A 24,954-nucleotide genomic window follows, 5' to 3' on the forward strand; every position below is an offset into this window, starting at 1 on the left:
GAAAAATATTTTTTATTATTATTTTTGTCATTTTTAAATTTTTAAAAATTATTTATTATTTGTATCTTTAGAATTATTTTTTAAAAAAAGTACTAAGTGGACAAATTATTTTTGCAATTAAATTCATTCAAGTTTTTTTTGTGTCTTTTTTTCTTCTCTTCATTTTTTTTAACTAAAATTTTTAGCAATTATTTTTCACATATAAGTCTTTTACACATACAAATTTATACAAATGATTTATATTTACACGTCCTGCACGTTCTTTTTTTTTTCTCTTCTTCTCCTCCTGACACTTGGTCTTTTTCTTCTTCTTTTTCTTTTTTTTTTGTTATTTTTCTTTTTGTTATCGTCGTCACCTCCTCCTCCTCCTCCTCCTCCTCCTCCTCCTCCTCCTCCTCCTCCTCCTCCTCCTCCTTTTCTCGTTGGATTTTTTTCTCTTTTTTTTTTCTCCTTCTCCTCCATCATCTTCATCATCATGATCATCATCGTTATAGCATCGTCGTCTTCTTATACGTATCGTCATTATCGTTATTTTCGATATTGTTATCGTTATCGTAGAAATTTTGCCGTATTGATGACGTTGCCTGATCCAAAATTTTTGCTATAGAATTTTCTCAATTTATGTAGTTCTAGCATATTTTGGACTAAAACTAAGACATTTAGGTGCATTGTTTAAAAATTTTTGGTGAATTTATATTGATAAATTCTACATAATTCAAAACTCTTCATTTTCATTCTCCTCATTTTCTGTTGCTTCTTCTTCTTTTTTCTTCTTTTTTTATCATCATCACCACCTTTTTTTTTCTTATTCATCTTTCCTTTCTTATTTTATCTTCTCATGTTCCTTCTTTTTTTACTCTTTTTTAACAAGAATAAAAACAAAAAAAATCAAACAAAGAAGAAGAAGAAACACATAATACTGCAAAATTATTTAGAAGATGATGAACTTACATTCATTCAATGCAACTAAAAGAAAGAAAAAAATAAGAAAAAAAAAAGAAGAAAAAAATGCAACATTAGAGAAAATATTTTTGTATAGTTGCAACAAATTCCGAGATAAAACTAAGACATTTAGGTGTATTGTTTAAGAATTTTTGGTTGATTTGTACTGATAAATTCTGCATAATTCAAAATTTTTCCTCTTCCTCCGCCTCATCTTCTGCTGCTTCTTCTTCTTCTTCTTCTTCTTCTTTTTATCATCATCACCATCTTCTTTTTTTTCTTATTCATCTTTTTTTTCTTGTTTTACCTTCTCAAATTTCTTCTTATTTTAATATTTCTTAACAAGAATAAAAACAAAAAAATTAAACAAAGAAGAAGAATAAATACATATTGCTACAAAATTACTTGAAAGAGGATGAACCTACATTCATTCAACTAAAAGAAAGAAAGAAATAAGGAAAAAAGAAGAAGAAAAAAACTGCAGCACTAGAGAAAAATATTTTTGTGTAATTGTAGCAAATTTTGGGGTAAAACTAAGACATTTAGGTATATTATTTAAGATTTTTTGATGGATTTATATTGATAAAATATGTATAATTCAAAACTTTTCCTCTTTCTCCTCCTCATCTTCTGTTGCTTCTTCTTGTTTTTCTTTTATCATCATCACTATCTTCTTCTTCTTTTTTTTTATTCATCTTTTCTTTCTTGTTTTACCTTCTCAAATTTCTTCTTGTCTTACTGTTTCTTAACAAGAATAAAAACAAAAAAATCAAATAAAGAAGAAGAAGAAATACATAATGCTGCAAAATTACTTGGAAGATGATGAACTTACATTCATTCAACTAAAAGAAATAAGAAAAAAAAAGAAAAAAATTGCAATTTTACAGAAAATATTTTTGTGTAGTTGTAGCAAATTTCGGGGTAAAACTAAAACATTTAAGTATATTATTTAAGATTTTTTGATGGATTTATGCTGACAAATTAAATTTTATATAATTCAAAATTCTTCTTCTTTTTCCTCCTCCTCATCTTCTGCTGCTGCTTCTTATTTTTCTTTTATCATCATCACCATCTTCTTTTTTTTTATTCATCTTTTCTTTCTTGTTTTACCTTCTCAAGTTTTTTCTTGTTTTACTCTTTTTTAATAAGAATAAAAAAATCAAACAAAGAAGAAGAAGAAGAAATACATAATACTGCAAAATTAGTTAGAAGATAATGAACCTACATTCATTTAACTAAAAGAAAGAAAGAAATAAAGAAAAAAAGAAGAAAAAAATGCAGCATTAGAGAAACATTTTTGTATAATTGCAGCAAATTTCGAGATAAAACTAAGATATTTAGGTGTATTGTTTAAGAATTTTCGTTAAATTTGTACTGATAAAGTCTAAATAATTCAAAACTTTTTCTCTTTCTCCTCCTCATCTTCTGCTGTATTTTATTCATCTTTTTTTTTTCTTATTTTACCTTCTAAAAAATATACATAGTATTGCAAAATCAATAGAAAGTGGAGGAGAAAAAAGTGCAACAACAACAGTAGCAATTAAAAAAACGACGAAGAGGATGAAATATGCGAAGAAGAAGGAGGAACACAAAGAAAAAGGAGAAAGAACGTAAAGAAGAAGGAAAAGAAAAAGGAGGAGAAGGAAGAACGCGGAATACAAACGTTTGAGGAAAGAACATCGTAATTTCACGTGCGCGTTATGAAAGTGAATTTTGTTGGATTAGAGTTAATTTATATAAATTTATATGTCAAAAAAACTTATATGTATAACATGTCTCAATTTTTAGTTATAGAGTCTTAAATTATTGAACTGACTTAATTTAATTTAATTTTTAAAATAATTTGGCTACGTAATATTACCGTATTTGTTCAGCTATATAAATTCTAATGCTAATGCTGGATTTATGTTTAGGGTTATTTAATTTTATTTTATCATTAAGAAAGTTCGTCGTGTCTATCACTGTGTATGTGTTACACTCATGCATGCTTTATTTTTGGCTTCATTATTCAAGTAGAAATAGTTTCACTGTCAAAAAATGTGAATCATGCTTGATCTTTAATATTTTATTATTATGAAGTATTGATTAACCATGGTTCTAAAAATCGAACCGAATCGGTCGGTTCAACCGGAAAAACCAGGAATCGATCACCTAATCAGTCCGGGTAATGTCGAAAATCGACTGGCAAAGAATCAGTAAAAAAACCGGTCAAATCGGCGGTTAACCGACGAACCGGAAGAACCATCCGATTTTTTGGCAGTTGTATGGTTTGCAACTTGAGATGCCAAACGACGTCGTTTTGGCTTTAAAAAAAAAAAAAGAGAAAGGCATACGCGTTACCCACTAGGCCACTAACACTAATCTCCCCTTTCCCCTTTTCAAGTGCATTCAGCGGCCATTCACCCACCAAGGCCACCATTGCCACCAAGCTCCAGATTTCAGAAACCACCGAGCCACCCACAGCCATCCACAGCAGCCGCGACCATCACCGCGTTCTGCTTCTCGCTGAGCCCGCCTCCTCATTCGCCACCCACAGCCATCCACAGAAGCCGTGACCACCACCGTGTTCTGCTTCTCACTGAGCCTGCCTCCTCGTCGCCGAACGTCGCCGAGCTCGCCGAGCCTGCCTCCTCATTCGCCGGTAAAACTCTGTTCTTGTCTTCTTGATTTATTTGCTGCCTTCTGGGCTTCTGGGTTCTGATCTTGATTTATGAGCTCGCCTGCTCAATGCTTGAACTTGCTTCCTTCTGAATTCTGATAATGATTTATGAGTTCTATGCTTCTTGATTTTGATTTTCTGAGATTCTGATCTTGATTTATGAGCTCGCCTGTTCTATGCTTCCTTCTTGATTTTTGTTTTTGATTTTCTGAGGTTATTTTGATTGCTGTTTCATTATTTTTATGATTGCTATTTTTGATTTTGAATATATTTTACTGCTTCTGTTTGCTGCTTCATGATGAATATTTTTTATTGCTTCAGAATATGTTTGCTGTTTCATTATTTTCATGATTGCTGTTTTTTGATTTTGAATATGTTTTGCTGCTTCTGTTTGCTGCTTCATGATGAATATTTTTTGCTGCTTCTGAATATGTTTGCTGTTTCATTATTTTCATCATTGCTGTTTTTGATTTTGAATATGTTTTGCTGCTTCTGTTTGCTGCTTCATGATGAATATTTTTTGCTGCTTTTGAATATGTTTGCTGTTTCATTATTTTCATGGTTTAGTGAAGTTGTTTTCTGGTCTTTGATTTTCTGATTGTTAATTTGTTATAGATGGAACAATCACAAAGTAACCCACAGCCACAAGATAATACTATTCAAGATTCATAAACTGGTTCATCCAGAGGTAAATCTGATCCAGCTTGGCAGTATTTTACAGTGAAGTATGACAAAAATAACAAGGCTCAATATACATGTATTTTCTGCTTGAATACTTACAATGGAGGGGGATATATAGAATGAAATATCATCTTACAAAAATCCCTGGACAAATTAAAGTTTGTAACAAAGTAACTGAAGATGTTGAACTTCAATTCAAAAGGCTTTTGGAGAAAAACAAAAAAAAATAAGGCAGAAAAAAGAAAATTTACAGCTGATTGTTATGATGTGGAAAGTAAAACACAAGCAGAAGAAGAGGGTGAAGCGCCTAATCTTGTACAACCTCCGGCTCCTGCAACAATAGGAGACAAAGGAAAGAGAAGAGCGATTGCTGCTACTTCAATTGGAAGTTATTTTAAGGAAAGGATTATGCCAGGCTCTCAACCAACTTTGAAAAGTGTCTTGGCCAGTAAACAAGTTGTGCACAAGGTTAAGTTGGGGCTTGCAAGATGGATCATTGATGCACGAATTTCATTCAATGCAATTCAATTGCCTTACTTTCAACCTGCCTTGGATGGCGTTGCTGCAATTGGACCTGGTTTCAAGGGACCGTTGTATGATGAAATGAGAGTTCATTTGCTGGCCGATCTTAAGAAGGAGTGTCAGTTGGTTGTTGAAGGTTATAGGAGCTCGTGGAAAAGGACTGGTTGTACACTGATGGCAGATGGTTGGACTGATCAAAGGCAGCATACGTTAATTAATTTTCTAGTTTATTATCCTGCTGGTATGTCATTTGTTAATTCTGTTGATGCTTCTGATATGATAAAACTGCCGATACCTTGTTTAAATTGTTTGCTGAGGTTATTGAGTGGGTTGGGTCTAGTAACATTGTGCATGTGGTTACTGATAATGCTGCGAATTATGTATCTGCTGGAAAACTCATTCATGAAAAGTATTCAAACAATTTTTGGTCTCCTTGTGCTGCTCATTGCATCAATCTTATCTTGAAAGACATAGCAAGTCTTCCTCACATAGCTGACCTTGCCTCTCGTACTTCAAAAGTGACTATGTTTGTTTACAATCATATGATTTTCTTATCATGGCTTAGAAAAAGAAAAGAGTGGAAAGAAATTGTTCGACCATGAGTAACACATTTTGCTACTATTTTTATTACTTTGAAAAGTATATATGATCATAAAGAAGACTTGCAATCATTGGTGGTGGACAAATATTTCACTTCTCATAAATTATCCAAGAGTGTCAATGGAAAGATCGTTAGTTCAATTATCTTGGATAGTAAGTTTTGGGAGGATTGTTTTACTACTGTTATGCTTATTGGTCCTCTTATTAAGTTATTGAGACTTGTTGATGCTGATGAGAAACCTTCTCTGGGTATCGTGTATGAGGGCATGCAAAGAGCCAAAATTGCTATCAAGACAATGTTTAGCAATAGGAAATCTACATACACACCTTATACAAGTATCTTGAAAATGCGGTGGGATAAGCATTTGAAGCGTGACCTCCATGCAGCAGCATACTTTTTGAATCCAGATTTCTTCTATAGTGAGGGGTTTATTGAGAAGGCAAATATCTTGAGGTCTTTACTTGATTTATTTGATATTGAAACTCTTTGCGATGACTCAGTTGCCGCAATGCAAGAGATACAGTTGTATCAAGATCGAAAAGAAAGTTTTGGAAGGAAAAGTGCATTGAAAGCAATTAAGATACTTGAACCTGGTAAGTTATTATATTTCTATGTTCAATTTACTTTGAATATTTTTTAAATATTGAATGAGAATTGATGGTTGACTTTCATATCCTGGTAGGTGAATGGTGGAGGCTACACGGTGGGAGTGCTCTTAACTTGCAAAAAATGGCAATTCGTCTTCTTCATCAAACATCTTCATCATCCGGCTGTGAGAGGAACTGGAGCCTCTTTGAACAAATCCATTCAAAGAGGAGGAACCGATTAGAGCATCAAAGGCTAAGTGACATTGTTTATGTCACTTATAATCTACGCCTTCAATCTAGAATGCATTGCAAGAAGAAGAATTATGATCCAATTGACATTCAAAGCATTGACACAGTAGATTTTTGGGTAATGCCGGATGAAGATGATCCTAAGTTTACTAATGGAGACATCAGAGGCATTGAAAATTTAATTTATACGGATAATGCTATGCCTTCATATCCTAAAGGTGATTGAAATAGCAAAACTTGTTTCATTTCCTCTCAATATCTGATGTAAAGTTGTAACTTTAATTTTTTTTTTGGTTTTCTATTTTATTTTATTAGATGGAGGAGATGTAGAACTTGATGTAGATTTGTCTAATGTTGCTGATTCTTCAAATACAGCTTCTTTTAGTGGTACTTTTGATGATGGTGGCTTTGGATTAACTGTTTATGATGGAGATGTTGGAACACTTAATGATAATTATGATTTTTGATGAGTTGCACATTTGATTAGTTTAAAACTTGCTAGTAATTATTTCTTTTGAATGTAGAACATTATGCGTTTGTTATTATGTACGTTTTTTTTTATTTAGTTATAAACTTTGATGTTTGAAGTTGTTTGTGAACCTCTAATATTAAGTAATGGATAATTTATTATGTGAAATATTAAATTTTATTAAGTTAGAAATTATTGAATTTATATACTTAAGATTATTTTAAGTTTTTTAATAATTTTATTTAATATTTAATTAAACCAGTTGAACCCCAGTTGAACCCCGGTCGAACCAGTGAACCATTGAACTAGTGACCTCATCGGTTTATTGACAGGTCCAGTTCTCGCAACTTTCATGATAACTAATAAAAATTTATATTTTAATATTAAAATGATAATTATATATTAAAAGGATAATTAGATAATAAATTAGAACTCTCATCATTATTCTTAAAAATAATAAAATATAGTTTTATAGATTATATATGATAAATAGTATTTAAAAAAAATTATAGCCAAATATTACTCATATCTTCACTATGTTTCTTTTAAGTTTTAACTTTTATATTATAAAAAATTAAATATATATTTAGATAATTTTTTGTCTAGATATATTAACTTTTGGTTCAATTATCTGTTGATTTTACTAAATTTTTAATTAGGTCTTTATATTTTTTAATTAAATTTTTATATTATTTTTAATTTTGTAATTAAATCTTTTTTAATTTAAAAAATATTAGAATTAACTAAATATTTCTCTGTAAATTGAATATATCTATAATTAAAAATTTAATTAAATTTTTAGTTATATATTTTTTGAGAAAAATATGCTAATAATTTTAATATTTATTATATGAAAAAGATTTAATTATAAAATTAAAAATAGTATAGTTAGATATCCAATTGAAAAAAAAAATATAAAACTTAATTATAAATTTAGTAAAACTATAAAGACCAATAAAATAATTAAACCCTACTTTTTTAACGAATCTAAAAAATGAAAAGGAAACATTTATTTCAAACATGAGAACGTAATTTAATAACTTAATTTGGGATCTAACCTAATTTAACATAGAACTAGGAATCTAATTTGAAGTGTTGTCAATTAATACTCAAATTGAAGTGTAATTTTATATCATTATATCATTATATATAAAATTAGGATATATTTTTTCTCGAGTTAATAGTCAAAATCGTTTCTGAAAGATATTTTAATCTCCATTTTGGTTTTCAAAAGATAAAATTAATTGAAATCGTCCTCGAAAGATACACGATTTAGTCACGTTAGTCTTTCCGTCAGTTGGATGATGACGTGTCACGTTAAGTGCCACGTGGCATGATGACGTAGTGAATTAATGCCATGTGTCACAAGATGATTAGTTTACATGTCAAAAAAAAATTAAAAAAATTATTTAAGGACTAATTTGATTAATTTTTAAAGTTTTAGGAATGAAAATGACTTATGTCTGAACTTTCAAGAATTATTTTGATTATAAATAATTTTTTTACATATCAAGTAACACATAGTTCTGACACGTCAACCAATCATCTTGTGACACGTAGTAATAATCCACCATGTCATCATACCACGTAGTACTTAACGTGACACATCATTATCCAACTTACGGAATGACTAACATGACCAAATCATGTATCTTTCGAGAACGATTTTAATTAATTTTTTCTTTCAACGACCAAAATAAAGATCAAAATATCTTTTAAGGACGATTTTACCTATTAACTCTTTTTTTTTTTTTCCAAAATAATAATCTAGATATGAGGTACCGGTAGTCTGGTCTACGACCAATTAAAGTATGACCGTAGAAGCCGGAGTTATTCTTAAATGATGCAAATGGGTATTATTTTTTGAACTTCTTAATCATAATATTCTAACCATACAGAAATTAAGGAATCTCTTATCAACTATGCGACATACACTCCGAGGAAAAAATTAAAAATATCCTCCTCGATCATTTTTAGGCTAATTATTTTTGTTATGGAAGTAGAAGTGATGATATATTTTAACATTGTAATTTTTGGTATTTTTTAAAATTGTGGAAATACACAAATCGGAGGGTCCGATTTTTGTACCTCAAATTTTTTAATTTTTTTAACACAAATCGGACGGTTCGATTTGTGTACCTCTCACAAATCGGACGATCCGATTTCTGTACCTCTACAAATTGGACGGTTCGATTTGTGTACCTCTAAAAATCGGACGGTCCAATTTCTCTACCTGTAATAAATCGGATGATCCGATTTTTGTTTTTCTAGTTAAACGACTCCACATTTGAGTATAACACCCCAACAATTCACATTTTAAAAAAACACCACTATCACTCCAATATTAAAAATAAAAAATTCCCATTTTTAAGATCTTTAAAAATGATGTTTTTTGACAATCGGAATATTCAATGATTTTTGTTTTTGTTAACTTTTGCTTTTTCCACGCCTTCTCTACACTATTTTATTTGTTCCTGCACGCTTAGCTTTTTTATAAGAAACTAAAAATTGGCCTACCAGTTAAATATTGCATATTTTGCACTCTGAGGGCATGGTTTTCTTTTCTATGCAATGCCCTTACCTCTTTTGTCTTCCTTGTCATTTCAAGGTAGAGAGAGTTCTCCGACCAGCAAACACCACCATCATTTCCTGTGAGGACTGTGTGTTGATCACCGTACACGTGTCCAATATGGTTCGTGATTGAACTTGAGCCTTGATCCTGTGAGTAGAAGAGATGGGTGTGTTTTGGAGATTATGCTGATTATGTGCAGGCTACGCACAATGGAAATGGGAAAATGGAGGACCCATGTGGTTGTGGGGCCAGAGCAAGAAATGAAACTATTAAAGAAAAGAAGGGACAATGATAACGAAGATGGATTTTTTACTGTTATAAAATAAAAAAAAATCTATATTATTTTCAAATAAAAATTATTTTTATTTTACTTTTGAAGATTCATTCTTTTTGGCGTTAGGGGCAAGTTTGCTATTTTTTTCGGCAAACCTTGTCATGTTTCCGTCGGTAAATTTTAAGTAGCTTCCTAAATAAAATTTTATCGAAATTAATTGGAACCAAAATTATTATTAGTAACTCATTTTTTTATTTTAATTTTTTGTTCACTCTATATAATGTCTGAAATTTTATTATTATCCATTTATTATAATAGTAAAATAGTATGTGATTAAAAGGGATCTATTGTATTTAATTCTGCTCAACCAATATTTATGTATGTGTCATCTGAAATTGAAAGTCTAACAACATTAAATAATTTGATATTGCATGCCAACAATATACGAAAAGAGTAAAAAAAAATCTATTACAGATATCCATCCGTAGAAGACAACACTTTATTTTATAAAATGTATATCATATATTACAATTGTTATTATTATTTTATTTTTTTTAATTTGATGATGGTTTTGATAAGATTTTATGTTTTTGTGAATTAGGTATTAATTATATGGTGACGATGACATACGTCTTATTAGGGTCTGGCATAATCGTTGGACAAATGTCCATCTGTTGAAATTATTTATTTTTCTAGTCGACTTTGGTAAAGGAACTTCTGCGAATATTGTTGATGATACCCCTTTAAGTGAGGGCAATTAGAAAAAATATTAGAAGGACGATGGTTGACCTAAATATGCCACCTGAAAGTAGTCAAGAAAGGTCAAATGTCAAAGATTCTAATAATAGTATGATGCAAGTTGATGCTAAAAGTCATGAGGGTTCTGGTATTAGAGACACAACGATGGATTCCTATCAAGTTAACCTTGACGACAGTGAAGATACTGAGGCTGAACCAACGAAAATTCTGGATGAAGAGGAGAAATAGATGAACTACTACAGTAATACACAATTCGTACCACATTCTGCCATTTTTCGACCATATGATCAGCTGGATCACTTTTCACATTGAATCTCGAGGCAACGACTTCAGATTATTTATTTAGTCAAAGAGGCTTCAAGGATAATCCCACCAATGAGTTTGAAATTGAATTACAGTGTAAAAATAAGGAGAAAATTATTATGGCAATTAAAGTATGTTGTACAGTACACCCAATTTAGGTCTGGTTGTCAATGGAACATACACATATCTTATTATCAAAAGTAGAAAAAATGGGAAACGAGGAGATACAGTGATCCTCATTCTTTCATACAAAGATCAATGGGTCAGGACCATGTAAAGTTAAACTCAAAGGTAATTGTTCAACATATATTCACAATGGTCAAAGTAAAAAAAATCTTAACGAAGATAGAAGAAGAAAATAAAATAAAGATAATAGAAAGTTTCCAAACTCCCTTATATGACTTATGAATGACATTGTAAAAATTTAGGATGGCAAATGGCTGGTTCGACCTATTTAATTGGCTCATCTAAGTTTGTGAATTTAAATAGATTTTTTTATTAGATAAGTCAATTATTACAACTAGAAAACGGCTTAATACAGACATAGTTACAAACAGATTTGGTCTATATTACAGACAATTTTTGGTTACCGATGAAATTACCGACGGATTTTGTCGTTCTGTAAAAATCTCGTCGGAAACTATTTACCGACGAATTTTTTTCCGACGAAAAATTACAGACGAATTTTTACCAATTACCGACAGGTTTTTTCGATAAATTCTCCCCCTCCATTTCCCTGAAACGTCGAACTTTCCGACTAATTTTTTGTCGGTAATTAGAGACAGATTTTTCGACAAATTTTCTGTCAGTAATTAGAGCCAGATGTTTGGTGTAAAACCCGGTTAATTAACGGCTAATTAACCCATAAATGAGAATTTATTCTAGAAAGCCTAAAATGTGATTTTTATGGCTAAATGTGATAGAGGAGACTGAGACGAGAATTTTGGTACCAATTTTATAGAATTCGGACCAAGATTGGACCGAACGGGCCAAACCGGGCCAACCGGATCCAAAGTGGGCCCTTGACCCAACATAACTTAACCAAAACCCTAGTTTTCAGCACTCTCTCTCCTCATTTGTTACACATTCACGCTGAAATGGTGGAGAGGAAGGGAAGAACATTCTCTCAACTTCTCTCTCTCACTTGATCTTCAAACCACCATAACTTTTGATCTAGAGCTCCGATTGCCACTCCGTTTGCGGCCACGCGTTCACCGCGGAGAGCTCTACAAAACCCATACAATTAATCTTGAGGTAAGCCACGCGTTTCTGTTCGAAATCCCAGCCCTTAATTTCGAGTTTCATGGGTAAAATGTTGAGATTTTGGGTTCCTTGATGTTATAGGACCCAACTCTCTTGAAGGAGAAGGTTAATCTTGTCTCCTTGGACCTTGGGTGTGGTAAGACTCTCAACCCTAGTGTAATTTGTGATTTTATGATGCTTGGGTTTTGAGATGTTGTGTATGGGTATGATGGTTGTGGCTTAGGTTGTGTATGTGTGGATATTGGAGCTTGATTGGTGACTTTGAAAAGCTTGGAAAGGGTTTGGTGGTGAAAAACCTGTTCTTGGAGGTGTTGAGGCCTTGAGAGCTTGTGGATAAGTGGTTTGGAAGTGCTCCGGGGGAGCTTGGGAGAATCGGCTAAGGTATGGTTTCGGTTTCCCGTATCTAATATGTAATGTGGTAGGAAATACTTAGGCTAGAGGCCCTAAGATAGGCATTGAATTGTGGATGTTGTTGAATGATTGAGATATATGATGTGGTCATATATGTGATGATGATTATTGATGCCTTGGTGGTATGATGTATGAGAAATATGCATGTAGTGATATATGCTTGATGATTGGTTATGGTTGAATTGTGGGTTGAACCATGTTGATGGTGAGTATGATATTGATTATGTACAATGATGGTTTATTGGAATTGATGTTGTTGAGAATTGGCATGAGGAATAGTGTATGATATGTCAATATGTTTGAGTTTGAGCCACTTGGGTGAAGTGGGCTAAAATGATGAGATAGTGATTTTGGTAAATTGTGATAATGTGTCAATGTGTGAGTTGAGGAGGATTGATATTGAATTTGATACATTTTGATTTATTTCAAAGAAAAGGGATGAAAATGGCATGTTTTGATTGATTTTGAAAAGAGTTGAAAATGGCTTGTTTTGAAAATGGCATATTGTGGTTTTGTATGAAAATATGGTTTTTGGGCACACTTTGGCGGGACATAACTTGGACTACGGATCTCTGTTTTGTACCAAATCTGTTTAGAAATGAAATTGGATCCGGGATGTCCATGTCGTTTGAAGAACGGGTGAAAAACGATTTAAAATGAGGAAGTTATGTCCGTTGGAAGATTGGGGCGTAAATCTGTGAATTCTGCAGCTTTTAACTTAGAAAATTTTTAGCAGAATGACCTCTTGCGCGTGGGCGCACCTGGCGCGTACGCGCCGATCTTCCAGAAAGCGCCATCCACGCGTGCGCGTGATGTGCGCGGGCGCGCCGATTGTGCTGCACCCAATGCCCAGCCATTTTCCAGAGAGTTATGCCAGAACTGTGCCAGTGTTGTGCCTGGGGCACGAGAACACCCGCGCGTACGCGTGGTTGGCGCGTGCGCGGCGATTGACAAATTTTTAATCCACGCGTTAGCGTGCATGACGCTTGCGCGTCGATGAGTTTTTGAGGCCATCCACGCGTGCGCGTGGAGTGCGCGTACGCGCGGCCCTGTGTTCATCCCAAAGTTGATTTTTGAGTTTTAAAAGCCAAATCTCATACTTCTAAGCCTCCGATCTCACCATTTATGTCTTAAATCATTATGACATGCCTAGCTATTGAAAAGGGGCTAGTGAATGAGGTAACTTGCGAGTGAAGCAAGGGAAAAATGTATGATCAATGAGGATCAAGATGATTATGTGAGATGCGGAGGATGGTGGTGGAAGTGCTTGTTATGCCATGGGCCGAAAGGCTGTAATTGTTAATGAAATGGCTGGTTATGGATTTAACCGTGAGCCGGAATAGCTGTGTATGCTATGAATATTGGCTGGTTCTGGATTGAACCGTGAGCCGGAATGGCTGATATGGATGTTGATCCATGGATGAGAATTCATGCATGTTGATGCTGAATTATTGATAATTGTGAATTGCACTTCCACTATCAAAGATACGAGTTTCCCTGGGTAGTAGCAGTGGCTAGCCACCACGTGCTCCAGGTTGAGACCTGATACTCTGGTGACCCTATGTCGTAAGTGTGGCCGGGCACTGTGAAAGACCCGGATGAGCTCGCCCCCGAAATATTCACCAGTGAGGGTGATGGATATGGATCATGTTTATGATCAAGTTTATAACGAGTAAAACTCGAGTTGGGGATGCGCGACAGAGGGACAGTCCAATGGTTAGCGACCAGGACTTGTCGGGTTGGCTCTATAACTGACAGGATGATATCATCGGCCACTAGGGACAGGCATTCATCATATGCATGCTATGTGAATTGTTTGAGATTGCCTATTTGACTGCATATAACTTGCTAATTGTCTAAATGTCTTAACTGCTCCTATTTGTATATTCTTTGCCTGATATAACTGTGTTTGCTATAATATACTCCTGCTGGTGGTTGGGAGGTTTGAAGGAATTGGAAAGGGAAGTATTAGTTAGATTGAAGAATCTTTAGTCAGATGCCCTTATATGGTTTAGCCTGTTTATAAGCTTTGATATTATCTGGAGGAAGTTCTAGGATTGCCTTTGGCTTTCCTCTATTATTATGTATTATATATGTGGAAGCTGTTACCATGCTGGGGACCTCTGGTTCTCACCCATGCGGATTTTGTGATTTTCAGATGCAGGACGTGAGGTTTCCCGCTGAGGCATGCTGGAGACTTCTAGATTTGCGAAGATTCCTTGTTCTTGGGGACTCTGTTTAGTTTATATGTTTTGCTTAGATACTTTTATCTCCATTAAATAATACAGACTGTGACGACTCCTCTTATGGGAGATTTTGGAGAATAGGTTTTATGTATTTGTGTCCCTTTGGGTTTCCTTTGGGGTTTTCATTATTCTATCATATGTATATATTGCTATGCTCGGACCGGTTATCTTCGCAGCCGGATCTTGAGTCTTGATATTCATGTTTTTGACACTTCTTTGTATATATATAATCTCGCGTTGGTTTATCCTTGTTCGTTACGTTATCGATCGGAGTGTTGCGCTTTTAAGTTGCGGTTTTTGTTTACCCCTTTTTCTACAAAGACTCCTAGTTATAATCAATCATTCATACTACTATACGTACTAAATTTTTATTTTAGAGGTCGTAATACCTTGCCATCTCTGAATTATGACTTAAGCATAAGACTCTGTATGGTAGGGTGTTACATTATGGTATCAGAGCAGTTCGTTCCTGTAGAGCCTGAGGGATGGACTGATTATGCTTCTGTGCATTCTCTGTGTGTGTGTTATGTGCTATTAGTATATCTGCTTGATATAATTGGCATAAACGTTCATGAGCATGCATTTGGGACTTTGAAGCACTAGACTTCCGATATTGAGACTGATCAACTTAATATCGATTGTTGGGTGTGTATAGGAACTAGATGGCGCCTCGTGGACGCGGTAGAGGTAGTGTGAGAGGTCGTACGAATGCTCGTGCACCGGAGAATAACTCGAATAACCCGGTAGACCTTATGGCGGCATTGGGGAACATGGCTGCGGCTATGTGGGCCACTGCAGAGGCTCTTGGACAACAGATGAGCAACCATGGCAACGACAGAAATGGAGCTCAGGGACCAATAGAGATTAGAACTTCCGTTGTGTTGGGGAACAAGTGTGGGGTTGCTGAAGAGTATGTGAAGAAGGCAGCTGCTGAGAGAGGGAGTCACAAGGGGTTATTCCCACGGAACCGAGGGAAGAGCTTTACACCTAGAGGTCCGCCTTTCAAGCGGGGAGGCTCTTTTAAGAGGCCCAACAACAACAACTCCCAAGGAAAAAGGTTTGGGAAGCAGCCACAGAATGAGCAAGCTTGCGCTAGGTGTGGAAGTCACCATCCGGGAGTCCCGCGCATGGCCGGATGGGGTTTGTGCTACTTCTGTGGTAAGGCGGGACATAAGGTCCCAAACTGCCCGGAGAAGAAAAAACAAGGTGCAGGAAAAGCACAGAAGACTGGTCGAGTGTTCACCACTTCAGCTATAGGTGCCGAGGGATCCGAGACACTTATTCGAGGTAACTGTGAAATGGCTGGTCAAACTTTAAATGCTTTATTTGATTCGGGGGCATCGTATTCATTCATTGCATTTGAGAAAGCTCATGAGTTAGGCTTGAAGATTGTAACCTTAGGTTATGATCTAAGAGTGTACAATGCTACCCACGAGGCCACGGTAACTAGGCTAGGATACCCGGAAGTTTCCTTTAGGTTCAAGCAGCGTGATTTCGTTCATAATTTAGTCTGCTTGCCGATGATCAGTCTTGATCTTATCTTGGGATTGGATTGGTTATCTAAGAACCATGTTCTGCTAGATTGTTCTACAAAGTCGGTGTACTTTATGCCGGAAGATACAGAAGGGCCGGTCGTGGTGAATAATTATTACTTGAATTCGATGATGGTGAACTGTTCTGGAATCGAATGTCAGGGTATCATGTTGTTAACCGCGTGCGTTTCGGGTGATGATCAAAGGTTGGAACAGATTCCAGTTGTGTGTGAGTTTCCGAAAGTGTTTCCCGATGATATTGATGAGTTTCCACCTAACCGAGAGGTTGAGTTTGCTATTGAATTGGTGCCCGGGGCGGGACCGATCTCAAGTGCTCCTTATAGGATGTCACCGTTAGAGATGAACGAGCTAAAGTCTCAGTTAGAGGATTTGTTGGGAAAGAATTTTATACGGCCAAGTGTCTCTCCGTGGGGCGCTCCAGTGCTATTAGTGAAGAAGAAAGATGGGAGTATGCGGCTCTGTGTGGATTACAGGCAGTTGAACAAGGTTACAATAAAGAATAAGTACCCATTGCCAAGGATTGATGATCCCATGGATCAGTTACAAGGAACTGGAGTTTTCTCCAAGATTGATTTGCGATCCGGTTATCACCAGATAAGGGTGAGGGGTGAGGATATCCCTAAGACCGCTTTCAGAACTCGTTATGATCATTACGAGTACACGGTGATGTCTTTTGGGTTGACGAACGCTCCTGCGGTATTCATGGATTACATGAATAGAGTTTTCCGTCCGTTTCTGGATAAATTCGTTGTTGTCTTCATCGATGACATACTGATTTATTCCAAGACCGAGGAAGAGCATGCGGAACACTTGAGGACCGTGTTGCAGATTTTAAAGGAGAAGAAACTTTATGCAAAACTGTCTAAGTGTGAGTTTTGGAAGAGTGAGGTGAAGTTTTTGGGGCATGTGGTGAGTAAGAAGGGAATAGCCGTAGACCCAACTAAGGTGGAGGCTGTGATGGATTGGAAACAACCAACTACCGTCACAGAGATAAGGAGTTTTCTGGGTTTAGCTGGCTATTACCGAAGGTTTATCAAGGGCTTTTCACAGATAGCTTTGCCAATGACAAAGTTAACCCGCAGAGACACTCCGTTTGTTTGGACTCCTGAGTGCAAGGAGAGCTTTCAGACATTGAAGAAAAAATTGACTACTGCACCTGTGTTAGTGTTACCCGAGCCGAATGAGCCATTTGAGGTGTATTGTGATGCCTCATTGAAGGGTTTAGGGTGCGTGCTGATGCAGCACCATAATGTGGTGGCGTATGCCTCACGACAGTTGAGACCTCATGAAGTTAGATACCCTACGCACGATTTGGAACTCGCTGCGGTTGTGTTTGCCTTGAAGGTGTGGAGGCATTATCTCTATGGGGTTAAGTTCCAAGTTTTCTCTGATCATAAGAGCTTAAAGTACCTCTTTGATCAAAAAGAGCTTAATATGAGGCAGAGAAGGTGGATGGAATTGCTGAAGGATTACGACTTTGAGTTGCATTACCATCCGGGAAAGGCAAACGTAGTGGCGGATGCGTTAAGTCGGAAGTCATTATATGCGTCTTGGATGATGCTTCAAGAGGAGAAGTTGCTCAAGGGATTCGAGAGTCTTAAAATTGGTGCTCAAGAAGTATCCGGAACCTTGTGTTTGAGCCGATTAGAAATCTCAAGTGACTTTAAGCCCGAACTCCTAAAGGCTCATCAAAATGATGAAGCGTTATGGAAGGTGTTACCGGCCATTGAGCAAGGAAAACAGTGGAGAGTGTCGGAAGAAAAAGATGGGTTATGGAGATTCAAGGGTAGAATCATTGTGCCGGATGTTGGCACTTTGAGGCAAGATATTTTAAAGGAGGCACACAAAAGTGGATTCTCCATTCACCCGGGAAGTACTAAGATGTACCATGATTTAAAGGCGATATTTTGGTGGCCGGGTATGAAAAACGATGTGGCGGAATATGTTTCAGAGTGCTTAACTTGTCAAAAGGTAAAGATTGAACATCAAAAGCCCGCCGGTATGTTGCAACCTTTAGAGATTCCACAATGGAAGTGGGAAAGTATTGCAATGGACTTTGTGTCAGGATTGCCAAAGACTAGGGCTGGTTTTGATGCTATTTGGGTGATCGTGGACCGACTGACGAAGTCAGCTCACTTTTTGCCCATTCGTATGACTTACACCCTTGAGGAGCTAGCACGGTTATACATAAAGGAGATTGTGAGACTCCATGGTGTACCTGCTACTATAATCTCTGATAGAGATCCTCGTTTCACTTCAAGATTTTGGGGTGCATTTCAGAAAGCTTTTGGAACCCGATTAAGCTTGAGCACGGCTTACCATCCTCAAACAGATGGTCAATCTGAGAGGACGATCCAAACACTAGAGGATATGTTGAGAGCTTGTGTTTTGGACCAACCGGCGAGTTGGGATCGGTATATGCCATTAGTGGAGTTTGCATACAATAATAGTTATCATGCGAGCATTGGAATGGCTCCGTATGAGGCCTTGTATGGGAGGAAATGTCAATCTCCGCTATGTTGGTATGAAACTGGAGAGAAAAGCTTGTTGGGGCCAGAAATGATAGCTGAGACCACTGAGCAAGTCAAGAAAATCCGAGATAGGATGCTTACGGCGCAGAGTCGTCAAAAGAATTACGCCGATCAGAGGCGAAAGCCCTTAGAATTTGAGGAAGGAGACCATGTTTTCCTTAAGGTTACTCCGACCACGGGAGTAGGTGGGGCGATTAAAGCAAAGAAGTTGAATCCTCGATACATTGGTCCATTTCAGATCCTAGAGAGGATTGGACCGTTGGCGTATCGGATGGCTCTACCACCTCATCTTTCGAACCTGCACGACGTGTTTCACGTGTCGCAGCTTCGGAAGTACACTCCTGATGCTAGCCATGTGTTAGAACCTGAGTCGGTTCAGTTAAGGGAAGATTTGACACTTCCAGTGGCTCCAGTCAGAATTGATGATACTAGTATTAAACGGTTGGGTGGAAAAGATGTTTCATTAGTCAAAGTGGCATGGAGTCGAGGCGGTGTTGAGAAACACACTTGGGAACTTGAGTCGGAGATGCGAACGGATTATCCGCATTTATTCTCAGGTAATAATTGCATTTGAATTTTGTGGGCAAAATTCCCAATTAGGTGGGTAGAATGTAAAACCCGGTTAATTAACGGCTAATTAACCCATAAATGAGAATTTATTCTAGAAAGCCTAAAATGTGATTTTTATGGCTAAATGTGATAGAGGAGACTGAGACGAGAATTTTGGTACCAATTTTATAGAATTCGGACCAAGATTGGACCGAACGGGCCAAACCGGGCCAACCGGACCCAAAGTGGGCCCTTGGCCCAACATAACTTAACCAAAACTCTAGTTTTCAGCACTCTCTCTCCTCATTTGTTACACATTCACGCTGAAATGGTGGAGAGGAAGGGAAGAACATTCTCTCAACTTCTCTCTCTCACTTGATCTTCAAACCACCATAACTTTTGATCTAGAGCTCCGATTGCCACTCCGTTTGCGGCCACGCGTTCACCGCGGAGAGCTCTACAAAACCCATACAATTAATCTTGAGGTAAGTGACGATTGGATTTTTGATGGTTTAGAATTTCTCAAGTAAAACCTCGTTGTAAAGTATAGTTTCCAAACCAAACAATAATCCTTTCGTACAAAAAGTTGTTTGTCACTAGTACAAACCCCTAAATTTATAAACCGAAGTATTGGAACCTCGGGTCGTTCTCCCTAGGAATTACAATAGAGTGTCTTGTTATTGGTTTGAGTTATTTTTGGGGTTTTGATAAGAAGCATGAAAGATAAATGGCAAGAAAGTAAACTAAGGCCTAAAAAGGTCTTGGCAAGGGTTGGTAGTCAAGGATCTCTATCCTAATCACTAACCACAATATGAGAATTGGCAAGGATTAATCCCATTAAATCATCCTTTAACTAGTAGTAAAGGAAAGTCAAATGAGCTATATCAATCCTAGTCCATAAGTCCTAACTCTCCACCAATTCAATTAGTGAGAACTAGAGTCAATGGCTCCCAATCATCAATCACTTGGACATTAGTAACTCAAGAGTTCCTAAGTTACCTTTCCAAGCCAAGAGTATAAAATTCTACTCTAAAATCCAACCAAGCATTTCATCAAACACTTGGAAGGCATAAAAGGAAAGCATAGTAAATTGCAAGAAAAGTAAATCTACACTACTCAATTACAAGGAATTAACAACAACAAATCAAATGAACACAATTATTAAGAAGTACCTTTTATTGAATTGAAAGAGAGTAGAAGAAACAATTCTAGATCTACAACAAAATCTAAGAAAAACATAAAGGAAATTACAACAAAAGAATAGAGGAAGATGAATGTAACAACAAGGAATTGAAGAGTAGAAGTAGAAGAAAGCAAAGATTAAAACCTAGATCTAAGAACTAATCCTAATCCTAATCCTAATTCTAGAGAGAAGTGAGAGCTTCTCTCTCTAGAAACTAACTTCTAGAACTAAACTAAACTAATGGTTAAAAGTTAGTTGATTCCTCTTCAATCCTTGGCTTAAATAGCATCAGAAATGAGTTGGATTGGGCCCACAAGGCTTCTAAAATCGCTGGCCACGTTTTACTTTAAGTGGACCATATGGCAGCAACGGCGCGTGCGCGTACTATGCGCGTGCGCGCCACCATACGTGTAGCAACTATGGCAAATCTTATATCGTTTCGAAGCCCCGGATGTTAGCTTTCCAACCCAACTGGAACCGCATCATTTGGACCTCTGTAGCTCAAGTTATGATCATTTAAGTGCGAAGAGGTCGGCTTGACAGCTTTCCGGTTCTTTCATTTCTTCATGAGTTCTCCAATTTTTCATGCTTCTTTCTTCATTCCCTTGATCCAATCTTTGCCTCCTAAATCTGAAATCACTTAACAAACATATCAAGGCATCTAATGGAATCAAGGTGAATTGTATTTATCTATTTTAAGACCTAAAAAGCATGTTTTCACTCTTAAGCACAATTAAAGGAGAATATACAAAACCATGCTATTTCATTGAATAAATGTGGGTAAAAGGTTATAGAATCCCCTAAAATCAATACAAGACAAACCGTCAAATTGGGGTTTGTCAGTAAGCCACGTGTTTCTGTTCGAAATCCCAGCCCTTAATTTCGAGTTTCATGGGTAAAATGTTGAGATTTTGGGTTCCTTGATGTTATAGGACCCAACTCTCTTGAAGGAGAAGGTTAATCTTGTCTCCTTGGACCTTGGGTGTGGTAAGACTCTCAACCCTAGTGTAATTTGTGATTTTATGATGCTTGGGTTTTGAGATGTTGTGTATGGGTATGATGGTTGTGGCTTAGGTTGTGTATGTGTGGATATTAGAGCTTGATTGGTGACTTTGAAAAGCTTGGAAAGGGTTTGGTGGTGAAAAACCTGTTCTTGGAGGTGTTGAGGCCTTGAGAGCTTGTGGATAAGTGGTTTGGAAGTGCTCCGGGGGAGCTTGGGAGAATCGGCTAAGGTATGGTTTCGGTTTCCCGTATCTAATATGTAATGTGGTAGGAAATACTTAGGCTAGAGGCCCTAAGATAGGCATTGAATTGTGGATGTTGTTGAATGATTGAGATATATGATGTGGTCATATATGTGATGATGATTATTGATGCCTTGGTGGTATGATGTATGAGAAATATGCATGTAGTGATATATGCTTGATGATTGTTTATGGTTGAATTGTGGGTTGAACCATGTTGATGGTGAGTATGATATTGATTATGTACAATGATGGTTTATTGGAATTGATGTTGTTGAGAATTGGCATGAGGAATAGTGTATGATATGTCAATATGTTTGAGTTTGAGCCACTTGGGTGAAGTGGGCTAAAATGATGAGATAGTGATTTTGGTAAATTGTGGTAATGTGTCAATGTGTGAGTTGAGGAGGCTTGATATTGAATTTGATACATTTTGATTTATTTCAAAGAAAAGGGATGAAAATGGCATATTTTGATTGATTTTGAAAAGAGTTGAAAATGGCTTGTTTTGAAAATGGCATATTGTGGTTTTGTATGAAAATATGGTTTTTGGGCACACTTTGGCGGGACTTAACTTGGACTACAGATCTCCGTTTTGTACCAAATCTGTTTAAAAATGAAATTGGATCCGGGATGTCCATGTCGTTCGAAGAACGGGTGAAAAACGGTTTAAAATGAGGAAGTTATGTCCGTTGGAAGATTGGGGCGTAAATCTGTGAATTCTGCAGCTTTTAACTTAGAAAATTTTTAGCAGAATGACCCCTTGCGCGTGGGCGCACCTGGCGCGTACGCGCCGATCTTCCAGAAAGCGCCATCCACGCGTGCGCGTGATGTGCGCGGGCGCGCCGATTGTGCTGCACCCAATGCCCAGCCATTTTCCAGAGAGTTATGCCAGAACTGTGCCAGTGTTGTGCCTGGGGCACGAGAACACCCGCGCGTACGCGTGGTTGGCGCGTGCGCGGCGATTGGCAAATTTTTAATCCACGCGTTAGCGTGCATGACGCTTGCGCGTCGATGAGTTTTTGAGGCCATCCACGCGTGCGCGTGGAGTGCGCGTACGCGCGGCCCTGTGTTCATCCCAAAGTTGATTTTTGAGTTTTAAAAGCCAAATCTCATACTTCTAAGCCTCCGATCTCACCATTTATGTCTTAAATCATTATGACATGCCTAGCTATTGAAAAGGGGCTAGTGAATGAGGTAACTTGCGAGTGAAGCAAGGGAAAAATGTATGATCAATGAGGATCAAGATGATTATGTGAGATGCGAAGGATGGTGGTGGAAGTGCTTGTTATGCCATGGGCCGAAAGGCTGTAATTGTTAATGAAATGGCTGGTTATGGATTTAACCGTGAGCCGGAATAGCTGTGTATGCTATGAATATTGGCTGGTTCTGGATTGAACCGTGAGCCGGAATGGCTGATATGGATGTTGATCCATGGATGAGAATTCATGCATGTTGATGCTGAATTATTGATAATTGTGAATTGCACTTCCACTATCAGAGATACGAGTTTCCCTGGGTAGTAGCAGTGGCTAGCCACCACGTGCTCCAGGTTGAGACCTGATACTCTGGTGACCCTATGTCGTAAGTGTGGCCGGGCACTGTGAAAGAATCGGATGAGCTCGCCCCTGAAATATTCACCAGTGAGGGTGATGGATATGGATCATGTTTATGATCAAGTTTATAACGAGTAAAACTCGAGTTGGGGATGCGCGACAGAGGGACAGTCCAATGGTTAGCGACCAGGACTTGTCGGGTTGGCTCTATAACCGACAGGATGATATCATCGGCCACTAGGGACAGGCATTCATCATATGCATGCTATGTGAATTGTTTGAGATTGCCTATTTGACTGCATATAACTTGCTAATTGTCTAAATGTCTTAACTGCTCCTATTTGTATATTCTTTGCCTGATATAACTGTGTTTGCTATAATATACTCCTGCTGGTGGTTGGGAGGTTTGAAGGAATTGGAAAGGGAAGTATTAGTTAGATTGAAGAATCTTTAGTCAGATGCCCTTATATGGTTTAGCCTATTTATAAGCTTTGATATTATCTGGAGGAAGTTCTAGGATTGCCTTTGGCTTTCCTCTATTATTATGTATTATATATGTGGAAGCTGTTACCATGCTGGGGACCTCTGATTCTCACCCATGCGGATTTTGTGGTTTTCAGATGCAGGACGTGAGGTTTCCCGCTGAGGCATGCTGGAGACTTCTAGATTTGCGAAGATTCCTTGTTCTTGGGGACTCTGTTTAGTTTATATGTTTTGCTTAGATACTTTTATCTCCATTAAATAATACAGACTGTGACGACTCCTCTTATGGGAGATTTTGGAGAATAGGTTTTATGTATTTGTGTCCCTTTGGGTTTCCTTTGGGGTTTTCATTATTCTATCATATGTATATATTGCTATGCTCGGACCGGTTATCTTCGCAGCCGGATCTTGAGTCTTGATATTCATGTTTTTGACACTCCTTTGTATATATATAATCTCGCGTTGGTTTATCCTTGTTCGTTACGTTATCGATCGGAGTGTTGCGCTTTTAAGTTGCGGTTTTTGTTTACCCCTTTTTCTACAAAGGCTCCTAGTTATAATCAATCATTCATACTACTATACGTACTAAATTTTTATTTTAGAGGTCGTAATACCTTGCCATCTCTGAATTATGACTTAAGCATAAGACTCTGTATGGTAGGGTGTTACATTTGGCCGATTTTCTGTCGGTAATTTGAGCCTTGGAATACCATCCTAAACTCTGAATACAGACAGAAAATCTATCTGTAAATCTGTTAGTAAGATAAAATAGATTTTTTTTTAGATTTTTTTATTACAAAATAAACTCGTTTTCATAAAAAATAAATATAAATTTAAACAAGTTCATCGTATTATCAAATTAAAAGAAAAGTACTATAAACAAGCAAGTCAATATAATTCAAAACATAAACAAAGTATATTGATACATCAACTATAATAATAAGTAACCATACATCAACAAAGTGTATTGATACATCAACTATGATTCAAAATATAAACTCAGTGTATTGTTCAACTATACTACATCGAAAACAAAAGAAGATTCTATTTTTCAATGTTCCGCAGCTCATTGGCAGCATGCAGAAATCTTACAACTGATTCAATATAGTACAAGAGCTTATATTATGCAGAATAGACCCTACAAGATGGTTGTTGGCAATATTCTTGAACATAAGAAACAGGAGAAACTTAATACAACTGATACACAAAGAAGTGATTCTTTTTTTCTGTTGAAATAAGAATGAATCATATTCACAATTCAAAAAGGTGTTCAAGTTTTTCAATCTCACTAGGAATTCTAACCACAAGTTGAATGTC

This window comes from Arachis stenosperma, chromosome 4, assembly GCF_014773155.1.
Source record: "Arachis stenosperma cultivar V10309 chromosome 4, arast.V10309.gnm1.PFL2, whole genome shotgun sequence".
Classification (NCBI taxonomy): Eukaryota; Viridiplantae; Streptophyta; class Magnoliopsida; order Fabales; family Fabaceae; genus Arachis; species Arachis stenosperma.